Source organism: Primulina tabacum, chromosome 11, assembly GCF_025594145.1.
Source record: "Primulina tabacum isolate GXHZ01 chromosome 11, ASM2559414v2, whole genome shotgun sequence".
Lineage (NCBI taxonomy): Eukaryota > Viridiplantae > Streptophyta > Magnoliopsida > Lamiales > Gesneriaceae > Primulina > Primulina tabacum.
Window position 1 is genome coordinate 12,122,815 of NC_134560.1, and position 13,299 is coordinate 12,136,113.

A 13,299-nucleotide genomic window follows, 5' to 3' on the forward strand; every position below is an offset into this window, starting at 1 on the left:
CCGCTCACGCTGCACATCACTCGTATGACCGACCGGCATCAATCTCTTAGACAAGAATGCATACCACAATGCCCCCTCCACTTTCAAAAACTTTTCAAGAAAGACCGTGTAAGTCCCCGGTTGTTTCCACGTGGTGCCCGGATAACAGAGTGTGCGAATGATCAAATCATAATCCGGGTTAAGCACCCACGCCTGAAACACCGAATCGTCCACCGACGGTAAACCCAACATATCATTGATCGTCTTGGGATCATACGGGACTAGATGTCCCATCACAAATGCCTTCGACTCATTTCCCTCCGGAGCATTGGCATAAAATTCACGCACAACCGGAACCACTGCTGCATTCGGTTGTGCTACAAAGGTATTCCACCCTCTTCTTTCTATTTGGGACTCCGAAAATTGACCGATAAGAAACGAGCTAAATCCACGCTCAGGGATTGGTTTCCTATGTAGTCTAGCATGCTCAAATCTCTCCCTAGCTTTTTCATTCACAAACATAGATGGAGTGGAACGAGAACTAGAAGCACCGTGAGTTACCTTAGATCTTTTGGGTGCCATGTAGAGATTGGAGTGCACAAAGTATCCAACCGCCGGAAAATTGTTGAGGGTCGCCGGAGAAGCTCACCGGAATATGTGGAAGATGACCGGAGTTGCTTGAAAGACCGCCGGAGAAGAAAATCTTGTAGCCTAAATGCTTCCTCGTGGAGTGTATGGACCAGGATTGAGTCTTTGCCCTGAAAAATCACCAAATAATAAGGATTGAGCACAAAAGATGGATGGGGGGCGCCGAAAATCGGAGGGGAGGAGTAGGGTTCGAAGTGGGGAGGAAAAGAGAAGAGGAAAGTATTTATAATCTGCGCGACTCGCTAGGGCGGTCAAAATTGACCGCCCGAGCGAGAAGTTTTCAGGGAGAAAAAATTTTTAATCTGCGCGACTCGCTAGGGCGGTATATTTTTCCCTCCCTGGCGAGACGTTTTCGCAAAAGACTTCTTTTTTTTAAAAAAAAAAAAAACGAGTACCCGCTGGGGCGGTCAAAACGAGCGAGAAGTGTTCGGGAAAAAAATTTTAATGCAATGCCATGCAACTACCTAAATGCAAATGATGCGATTAATAACTAAAAAGAAATATAATCAAAAACAAAATAAGGAGTAGAAGTAGTTCTCAATTTATAGTCTAGAGCTCGACTCTTCACCCATGTCCTCAATGACTGTCATGGAGCCGAGTGACTCCAATTTGTGGCTCAATTGTGCCACCGATATAGTGCTTCAATCTTTGAGCGTTCACAGTAAATGTCCCGTGTCCTTGCCATCATGCAACACCACTGCACCCGATGGGAACACCTTGGCTATAGTGAATGGTCCTGACCACCTTGACTTTAGCTTGCCCGAAAAGAGTCGTAAGCGAGAATTGTATACCAACACCGCTTCACCCACTTTGAATTCCCTTCTTATAATGTGTTTGTCATGGGCTCGTTTGGTGCGTTCCTTGTAAGATAGTGCAAGATCATAAGCTCTTCCCCGAAACTCATCTAAGTGATTCAACTGCAGCAATCGTTTTTCACCTGCAAGACCAAAATCAAAGTTTAGTGCTTTGGTCGCCCAATATGCTCTATGCTCTAATTCGACTGGTAGATGACATGCTTTACCAAAAAGCAACCTATATGGTGTAGTGCCTATAGGTGTTTTAAAAGCAGTACGATACGCCCACAAAGCATCATCTAACCGAATGGACCAGCCCTTCCTATTCACATTAACCGTCTTCTCTAAAATCCTCTTAATTTCTCGATTGGATACTTCAACTTGTCCACTAGTTTGGGGATGGTATGGAGTGGAAACCTTGTGGGTGACACCATTTTTGCCCAACAGTTTATCAAAAATTTTGTTGCAAAAATGGGTGCCACCATCACTTATGATTGCACGTGGTGCACCAAATCGATTAAAAATATGTTTCTTCAAAAATTTTAACACCACTTGTGCATCATTAGTGGCACAAGCCTCTGCCTCCACCCATTTAGATACATACTCCACTGCCACCAGAATAAATTTCTTTGCAAAAGACGCAGGAAAAGGACCCATAAAATCAATCCCCCACACATCAAATATTTCACACTCAATAATGTTATTTAAAGGCATCTCATGACGGTTGGAAATATTACCTGTGCGTTGGCATCTATCACAATTGAGAACATACAAACGAGCATCCTTAAAAAGAGTTGGCCAATAGAAGCCACATTCAAGTACCTTAGATGTCGTCCGTATGGGTCCAAAGTGACCACCTACCTCACGGTCATGACAATGGTTCAGAATTTGATTGGTTTCCTCCTCCGCCACACATCTTCTTATCATGGAGTCTGCACAAATCTTAAACAAGAACGGTTCCTCCCAAAAATAATATTTCACGTCTGAAAAGAATTTCTTTCTTTGGTGAAACAATAAATTAGGTGGAGGTGTGCCAGTGACAAGAAAATTTGCAAAATCGGCATACCAAGGGTACGCATTTACCTCAAGCAATTGTTCATCAGGAAATCAATCATCTATATCATCGTCACTGCCCTTAATTCTAACATGCTCAAGCCTAGACAGGTGGTCAGCAACTACATTTTCCACACCCTTTTTATCTCGAATTTCGAGATCAAATTCTTGCAATAATAAAATCCACCTAATTAACCTAGGTTTCGCATCTTTCTTAGCAAGCAAGTATTTTAGGGCAGAATGATCTGTATACACAGTTGCTTTAGACAGAACAAGGTATGAATGAAATTTGTCGAAAGAAAATACTGTAGCAAGCAATTCCTTTTCAGTAGTAGCGTAATTCAATTGAGCATCATTTAAAGTCTTACTTGCATAGTAGATGGTATGAAATACCTTGTTCTTCCTTTGACCCAGCACCGCACCAACAGCTGTATCACTAGCATCGCACATCACCTCAAACGGTAGCTCCCAATCAGGGACAGTCAGAATAGGTGCTGTCACCAAGATTTCCTTGAGTATCTCGAATGCATGCAGACAAGTAGAATCAAAATTAAATTCAGCATCTTTCATCAACAAAGAGGATAAAGGTTTAGCAATTTTGGAAAAATCTTTAATGAAACGCCTATAAAAACCAGCATGCCCTAGGAAACTTCTAACTCCTTTTATTGATGAAGGTGGGGGTAAGTTTTTGATTACTTCCACCTTGGCTTTGTCAACCTCAATTCCATTCTCCGATACCTTGTGTCCTAACACAATCCCCTCTTGAACCATAAAATGACACTTCTCCCAATTCAACACCAAATTGCTCTCCTCACATCTAACTAACACCAAGTTCAAATTCTCTAAACATTCATTAAATGAGGAGCCAAAAATAGAGAAGTCATCCATAAAGATTTCAAGAAAATTTTCAGTCATGTCATGAAAGATAGCGGTCATGCATCTTTGAAATGTTGCAGGTGCATTGCATAAACCAAAGGGCATACGCCTAAATGCAAAAGTACCATAAGGGCAAGTGAAAGTAGTTTTCTCTTGGTCCTCAGGTGCAATTGTGATTTGATTGTATCCCGAGTATCCATCTAAAAAGCAATAAAATTCATGACCTGCTAATCGTTCAATCATTTGATCGATAAATGGCAGGGGAAAGTGATCTTTACGGGTTGCATCATTCAATTTCCTATAATCTATGCATACACGCCAACCCGTAACAGTTCTAGTGGGAATTTACTCATTTTTTTCATTAGTAATAACAGTAATCCCACCCTTTTTAGGCACACATTGTACAGGACTTACCCACGCACTATCAGAGATAGGATAGATAATACCTGCATCCAGAAGTTTAATTGTTTCAGCTTTTACTACCTCTTGCATCTTTGGATTGAGTCTCCTTTGTGGTTGTGCTAGAGGTGAGTATTTATCTTCCATCAGAATTTTGTGCATGCAGATCGAAGGACTTATCCCTTTTATGTCCGAAACCTTCCAAGCGAACGCTCCTTTATGCTCCTTGAGGACTCCCAAGAGCTTACTCTCCATATCATCTGTCAAAGAAGAGGAAATAATAACAGGCAATTTATTATTTTCTCCTAGATATACGTACTTGAGATGTGGAGGTAATGGTTTGAGCTCCAAAGTAGGTGGCTCCTCTAGGCTTGACTTTTGAGGCATTAAATCTTTTCTGTCTCCCAATTCCTCTAGTCTAAGCCTCACTTGCTTTCTCCAAGGTGGAATGGCATTCAAATGAGCTACCATCTCCATCTTTTCCTCGTCTAGCTCGTCCTCCTGCTTTTCAGTAGTGAGAGTGGCCTCCAATGGTTCTTTCAATCCATCCTGCACAAAATCACAAACAAGCGAATCCAAGACATCAATACGAAAGCAACTATCATTGTGCATTGTGTGCTTGAGAGTATTGAAAACATCAAAAATAATTTCTTCTTCTCCAACTCTCAGTCTCAATTTCCCCTCCTCAACATCAATCAGTGCTTTTCCTGTAGCCAGAAACGGTCTCCCTATGATTAAAGGCATCTCTAAATCTTCCTCCATGTCAAGTACCACAAAGTCTGCAGGAAAAATAAACTTATCCACTTTCACCAGAACATCTTCGATAATCCCACGTGGATACTTGACAGATCTGTTGGGTTCACCTAATCCCAGTCTCCTAAACACAGAAAAAGGCATCAGATTAATACTCGCACCAAGATCACATAGAGCTTTATGAAAATTAATGTCACCAATAATGCAAGGTATCGAGAAACTCCCTGGATCTTTTTGCTTCGGAGGCATCTTGTTTTGAACTAAAGCGGAGCAATTTTCGGTCAAATTCACCGTCATATGATCTTCTAGCTTCCGCTTATTTGCTAAGATATCTTTCAAGAATTTTGCATAACTTGGCATATTCAATAAAGCATCAGCAAAAGGAATGTTAATATGCAATTTTTTAAATATCTCAAGAAATTTACCAAATTGTGCATCTAATTTAGCTTTCTTCATTGCTGCAGGAAAAGGTGGAGGGATAACAATTTTATTCTGTGCAATAGGTGTAGATGTAGAGTTAGAAGACTTACCTCCTCGATTTTTCACCTCATCCTCACCGTGCTTGGTCTTTTCCTCATTAGACCCGAGTGTTTTTCCACTACGCAATTCCACCGCCTTCACATGTTCTCTTGGGTTAGTTTCCGTGTTGCTTGGTAAAGTTCCTTGCTCCCTATTAGCAATCAACTTAGCCAATTGTCCAATTTGATTCTCTAACCCCTTTATGGATGCATCTTGGTTCTGAAATCTCGTCTCTGTTGCAGAAATAAATTTAGTCATCATTTGCTCTAAATTGGACTTCTCCTCCCGAGACGGTTCTGGCTTGAATCCTTGGTGCATCACATATGGTGGACCTCTTTGTTGGCGATGTTGGTTGTTTTGACCTCCCCATGAAAAGTTTGGGTGATTCCTCCATCCCGGATTATATGTGTTCGAGTAAGGGTCATTTCTAGGACGGTTCTGGAATCCCACTTGTTTTACAGGTGCTCCCTCAGGCACATAGAATAGATTGCCATCTTGGCAATCCTGCACATCATGCTCACCCCCACACTTATCACAGAAAATTTCTTGCAGACGCATAGCCGACCCACTCATGCCCATCCCATCAATCTTTCTATTCAAAGCCTCTAACTGTGCTGAAACCGCCGACAAATCATTAACTTGATTAACTCCAGCACCTCGTCTCTGCCTATCAGACTGAGGATGATAGCTACTAGCAGCCATCTCCTCCAATAACTCATATCCTTCCTCCGCCGTCTTTCTCAGTAAGTTACCACAGGCAGCAGCATCTATCATAGTACGATTTGGAGTAAGCAGACCGTAGTAGAAAGTTTGAACAACTAACCCAAGAGGCAGCTCATGGTGTGGACATCTCCTCAACAAGTCCTTGTAGCGCTCCCATGCCTCGTAAAGTGACTCTTGCTCATATTGAGCAAAAGTAGTAATGTCGGCTCTGAGCTTCATAGTCTTCGACAGAGGAAAGTACTTGATCAGGACTTAGCTTTATCTCTCAGTAAAATGGAAATAAACGCAAACTAACAGCGTCATCAGACACGTCATTAAACTTAAAAGTATCACAAATTTCAAGAAAGTCAGCTATATGAGAATTAGGGTCGTCAAGTGCACTTCCCCCAAATTGGACAGTGTTCTGAATCATCTGAATGATAGCTGGCTTGATCTCAAACTGATTAGCTCGGATGACTGGTCTTACGATGCTTGGACGTGCTCCATCAAGAGACGGCTGTGCATAATCCAACATCGGTATACGCCTTGGCTCCTCTCTTTGTTGATCGCCTTCCATTCTTTCCTTCGCTCTTTGCTGCTGTAGTCGACGTCTAGCTGTGCATTCGATCTCGGGGTCAAAAGGCTCAAGCTTAAACTCGAGTGATCTTCGCATGCACCACAAGAAAAATCTGCAACACAATAAAAGTATCAAATAACAATAAAATAAATAATACTAAAGAATTTAAATGAAAAATAAAAAATTGTGAATCAACAGTCCCCGGCAACGGTGCCAAAAACTTGATCGAGCAAAACTTGCACAGTAAATAATCCCAAAATTTATTTTATAAATGAAAGCTCGATTTAAATATTGCAAGTGCACGATAGTCAAGTTATAATAAACGTAAGTGAATACGAGTATCGTTCCACAAGGACTGCGTTACACTATTTTTATTTTCAAGTAAAATTTCTTTAGCAACGATAAATTGAGTTGATGATTAAACTAATGTAAAGTAAACAATTAAAATAATTAAAATGCAAAGAAAACGTGTTCAAGAACGCAATGATTAATTTGGATTAAATCAAACGAGAAATGAATTTGTTGGGAATTATCAGTTCACCTACCACTCGTGTTTAAATAATTACACTCGACTTTTACTCGTGCGTTCGACGGAATTCCCTACACTAATTAATATACTTTGTCGAGCTATATTAATGCTAATCAAAAACATGTAGTACTCAAGTGTCCTCAAATATTTAACAGTTCAAGATTGCATTACACTCTATGGAATCCACTAGCTTTCATTCGGGTGAACTATCACTATCGACACGTACCCAATTCCGTATATCTAATAAAATTGTAAATCCGTGGTTTATACTATTTGATCGTATTGTTAATTATTCTATCGAAATAATTAACAACATGAAATAATCAAAAGAAGTTAGCTAGGCTTCGATTGAAACCAGAAATAACAATAGCATAAACAAATCACTAATAAAAACGTCGAGAAATAATGTTAAACACCGAGTACGGGGTAGGATCCCCTCAAATCCCAACAAATCTAGAGTTTAGCTACTGAAATTCATGATAAAAACCAACAATCAATGTAAGAAATAAAATACTGAATAATGAAAATACTAAAGATGACGATGGATGACGGCCACGACGCGTGGAAATCTCGAGGTCTTCGAAATCTCCTTTGCTCCTAGCCTCCTCTCCAAGAAAAAAGATGTAAAGTCTGATAAAAGATGAAAAACGGCTGTTGTTCTCGTGTGTTAGGTTATGGTGTAAGATAGAGTCCCTAGAAATTTGGAAACAAATCTTTTTCAATCTCGCTTCTCGCTAGGGCGGTATATTTTGACCGCCCTAGCGAGAGGTCCTCGAATAAGCTTCCTCGAGCATGTCCCTGGTTTCGCTGGGGCGGTCAAGCAAGACACTTGCGCAAAATAATCCTCGGCCAGACCACAATGCTCGCTGGGGCGGTCACTTTTGACCGCCCTAGCGAATCCTCTTCGACATTATGCCAAAGTTTCTCCCACTCTTTGGTTCAATTCCTACAAAATCACCACAAAATACACGAGGTCAGTCAAATGCTAAATAATGCTAAAAAGATGCAAAATTAAACTAAACAAACTAATATGATGCATGAATGCGACTCAAAACCAACACTAAAAACACGTAAAAACGAGTCCTATCATGCTCCAAGGCACGCTTTGTTGTAATCCACCAGTTTTTTCCAACCTCATGCAACTGGTGCCCTATCAGTTTCACTCTCCGCTCATTAGTGTAATCCAAGGACTCAAACAACATCTCAATGTCGTCTAACCAACTCTCGCAATCAAGTGAAGTCTCAGTACCCTTCAGAGTCGGTGGATGGAATGACTGAAATCTCTTCAACAATGTCTCCATCGGTGTCGCTGTTACATCCATTGGAGGATTCGAAGTGTTACCCTGTTCCGGTACTCTTCGAGGAGGCATATCTGATTATCAAAAGGGTTAGCAACAAAATACAACAAATCTGTTTCAGTACTCCTCCGGATCATCTTAATGCTGATCAAGAATCGGTTCTGATCCATTCTCAATAATACACATTACCATATCAAAATCAGATAATCAGGTAAACATGTATTAAAACAGTAAATCATGCTAGCACTCAAAAGCAGGAAAGAAAACTCATTCTACCCCGCTCACTAGCTTCTATCTCAATCTAAAGGATCTATCGCTCTGATACCACCTGTTGTGGGGACCCGGACGCTAATCATATTCTTAATCATCATTGGGATAATTTAATCAATTATAATAATCAGGGTCTAATTTTTTTTCTTAAAATACAGTATTAAATGCGGAACGTAATGGAATACATTCTAATATACATGTCAGTATTAAAGTACAAGTCTTGTACTATATACAATCATTAAACTAAGGTTTAACAACTAAATCTCAAGTGTCCAAACCCTATCTCTAATCAAGGTCCGTAGTCTCCACTCTAATCACGATCTCTCTTCATCTCCTCGACCCCGCTCCTGTCCCACCTGTTGCCATGCACACATACAAACACGACAACAACCGGATAACTCCGGTGAGAAATACATCCCAGTATAAATCAACGAAACATGCAATCATATAAACAATGTAAAAACATGTAACAGATATCAGTAACATGTATCAAAATCTGAAATATAACCAATATAAAATCGTCAATAAGACTCGTGACTACATGTCTCATACTAGACTCAATCCTAGTCTAGGGATCCCGATTTCCAGACATTGGCATTCCTATATCGAATTCAGTAATAGAAGAAACTCCAATTCTATTCAATCGATATAACCAAACATCCGGTGTTTTGACCTATCCGTCACAGACTGTGGCACTATCGCCAATTCACTATCTTGCGACAATGTGCAATGTGGCAGTGACGATTCCATCACTATCGGCACTTATGTCACAAGTTCACTCATCTAATACTCGTCTAATACATGCTTCTATAAATCAATAGAATAAGCATATCAATTCAAATCAATGTAAATAATAACAATAAGTATGTGATTTAGGGAAACTCAAGTATATCCTACTCGAGTCATTCTCCCGGTACCACATTGACTTATACCTTTCTTTCGTAATCTCGGTCTGACAAATTGGAAGTTCTGAATTCAAGACTGTCTCTATCAATCTGAAATGACATATCGAGAATAATAATATCAATATTCCATTCCCAATTCAACACTAAATCTGATCAATCTGAATCTAACTCAAAAATCAACGGCATAACGGAACAATCTCGATATCCCCGTCAATACCACATCAACATATATCAATTACAATCTATAACCCATATCCAATACAATCCAGAATCAGTCAATAATCCAAATCTGTTCAATTTTAATCAATATAATCTGAAAAATCATAACAATTCCAACATCAATCTGATCTTCGATCTGCCTTCGATTCTACGAAGTCTAGTATTCCCAGAACACATAATATATATCAAATCATAATTCCTCTAATACATGAATTTCCAATCATGTTAGAAATCGATGAAACTTACATCCTTGTGTAGCTCTTGACAAGAGGATTTCAGAACTGTGCTCGGATTCAAAATCGGATCACCGGTACTTGCAAAATTAAATTTCTAGTATCAAATGAAGCTTGAGGAATTCTTTCTCGGGAACTCTCGGTTTCTTCCTGAAGATTTGAAGGAAATGAAGGATTTTAACGTTTTATATGTATGATGTAGACAAGTGTCCCACTCAAATTTCATTATTTGCACTTTAGCCCCTGAGCTCTTCACTATTTGCAATTCGGCCCTCGAAACTCTTTTTAATTCAATTTCAATCCTAAGGAATCATAAAAACCATGGGATATGACTCAATATTCCAAAATTCATAAATTAAATAATCTCGAATTAAAATGATAAAATCTCGGGCCTTACAAAAATTTAGTATTTAATTATTTTATTAAATCTTTGAGTGAGATTAAATAATTGGATTAGTAATATTTTATTACTAATTATTTAACTAAGCATTTTTAGCCCCTAATTAATCCTTTAACTCACACACACCCACACACCCATCGGCTGCACAGACTTACATGCACAAACATTGTGTTTGCATTTTTGAGGAAGAAAACTAGGGTTCTTGAAATTATTCAAAAGCCAACCCCTTTACCTTGCAAATTTTTGGAGATTTACGCCCTTTTTCGAGCAAGAATCGTGTAAGCAAGCGTCTCCCGGTCATCCCCTATAATCCACCGCGTCAGTATTCATTATCTTCGTGCGTTTTACCGCAAAAGCATGTATATTCTTTTAGTTTTTGCATCGATCTTGTATAGTAAATATTTGAAGGCGTATCGTGTGTAAAAATCCGTTCATGTTATGCTAAGTTTGAGCAATCATGTTTGAAACGATTTTGGAATAACTTCTAGATCTCAAAAACCAAATCTGCTGTCATTTTGACAGTAATGTCGTAATTTTCGGACAAGAGATGAGTGAGTTATGATTTTTCTCGTGTGACTTCTCAAACTGCTATAAAAATGTATTCTTTTGTTTCTTGAAGATTTCGAGTTGCAATTTTCGTTGGAACTGGGCGGCGCCCGAACAGTTAGCTTTTACCGCCCGAGCACCAGGCCTTCTGGACAGGCACGCCCGAGCGTAAAAAGTTACCGCCAAAGAAGCCAACCATTCTAAAAAAAATGTTTTAGTATGTGCCGCAGACGCCCAAGCGAGATCCAAAGAAGCCCTCAACGCTATATAAGTATGTTTGACGTGCAAAAGAAAATGTTTATATTTTTGAGGTATGCGAAATGTCTCGTGACCAATTATGTTACGGGTTTGGAAGCCGGAGAACGTGTCTGGGGATCTCTCCATCCTGGTAAAGCATGATCGGGTTTTGATCAAGATTGGGAAGCGGTAAAGCATGACCAGAGACCAATCCATCCGGTAAAGCATGACTGGGGATCTTATGTATGTGGGAGTGGACATTCGGTCGAAAGGCTGTGATGGTCCCTGCCAGCCTAGTATTGTGGTTTAATCTGATCAGACGCATTATGTTATGGGTCACTTGCTTCGAAACATATCTCTACCCAAAATGATGATGATTATGCATGTTTAAGAAATAGTTTATGAAATGACGACACGTCTATGTTTATGTAAGTATGTTCAGAGTTTAAGTATGTATGGGCTACTTTAAAATGCGTGTGGTTTTATTATATATTACTTGCTACTCTCAGTTTATACTATGTTGAGTCCTTAAACTCATTAGACTTGATCGATGCAGGTGAGAACGAGTATGAGGAGGCGAGAGGTGGGGACTAGTGAGTTGGCTCGGACGGTGAAGAGGCCTAACCCGAGGACCGCTTAAGTTTTCAAGAATTTTTATGCACGTTAAATTCATTTACTCTGATTTTATTGAAATTACTTCACGTTATTTAAAAAAAAAAACCTGTTTCAAGCTCTTTTATATTTCAAATATTTTGACAAGCTTTTTACTTGTATTTCATTTTGAGAGACTATTTCTTATTGAAGAAAAAAATTTATTTTATTTTTCGCAAATTTTAAGTAGTTTTAAAATAAAGTACGTTACAATGTGAGCATAAAATCCTTAGTTCACTTTATGTACCGCATAACCTTATTAATGATCCAATGTCGGGTTTCTTAAATATCTGTACAACATTCCAATGATGTACACAATATCCAATTCGTGTTCTCCATAAATCCGAATAAGATTACCATCTGATAAAAATTTTATACTACCGCATATGTGGACATAGACATCAATATATTTTTTTTTCTCAATATTGACTTTCCAATTTACTCACTCCAACTAAAGTCAACATATATAATTAATTTACATTTAATTTCATTATTTCATGCATGCAAAATATCGATGTTATTTAAAATATGTTCAATTTATCAAGCCTATCAATCAAGGAACCAATACCAAACATATTTGAATTTCGAAAAATTGAAAAGTTTCGTTACTACGTGGATAAAGGAAAAACTTGATTTGTCGAAACATGAAACTAAAATCAAATTTCGTCTAAAAAACAGTTCAACAAAAATATTTTCCATAGTCAAATACCAGAAAATAAAATTAAAAAAACAGTTCCTAAATAAACCTTTTCAAAGACACCAGCAGTCTTATTGCCATTTTCCATAAGATGTATATTTCATCATCAGTTGGCAACCGGCTACTTAGGCAACCATTTCTTTGCATGTCAATTGGCGTATTTGAGACAATACTTCTTCACATGCTCATCGGTTCTTTTTGCAAAAGAAACAAGTGATCACTTTATGTTGTTTCTGTTACTCCTTATGATGTGAAGTCTTAGAGTTTCTTTCCTTATTGATCCATTTCCTTTTTTATTGATACAATTACCTTGATAATTAGATGTTAAGTGAGCACTTTCAATTACATCTTATTTCAATCTCTCTTCCTCCTGAACGCACTAAAGCTAATTCAAAGTCCCTTTTTCTTCTGGGTATTATAACTTATTTGAATTGATTAAATTACACAGACAGAGAGATCAATACTAAATGCACGACTATGTCTTCCGACAATTCCAACTTGAATGCTTTTAGTCGAGTCACAAGATTTGATATTTTCATTATGTACTCCCTTATGTTCCCTTTATCTTTGTACCGCATTGATACAAGTTTAGTCAAAATATTACTTGTCTCGACCTTTTCGTTTGCAGAGAAACATATGCTATTTGAGTAAGGAACTTTTTGGCATCATTTTCTTCAGGAATTTCACCCCTTGTAGTATCTGGAATGGAATGTTTCATAATCATCAGACTCATGCGATTTGATCGCTTCCACTTTTCCAAAGAACCCTTTTGATCAGCAGTTCCTGAACTGATCAAAGTTTCGAGGCGATATTCCCCAAGCTCATAGTCCAAATCCATGCAGCGGAGCATTATCATAACATGCTCTTTCCATTTCTTGAAGCAATTAAGTACTAGAATGTTGTTCAGATTCACAGATATAGAAGATGCTATGACAAAATAGAACAAAAACTCACAATAAATTATAGTTCATTCATATATTTAAACTAAGTAAATTACAAAAATATATGCATGCA

The 13,299-nt window shown here is 38.5% G+C and overlaps 1 non-coding gene across 1 annotated transcript; it reads left to right on the forward strand.

The window, feature by feature from the left end:
* The first annotated feature begins 5,853 nt into the window (after window positions 1-5,853).
* LOC142519952 (small nucleolar RNA R71) lies at window positions 5,854-5,960 on the forward strand. The gene has a single exon (XR_012813837.1). It is a non-coding gene; the product is annotated as a small nucleolar RNA R71 (small nucleolar RNA).
* Window positions 5,961-13,299: the final 7,339 nt, after the last annotated feature.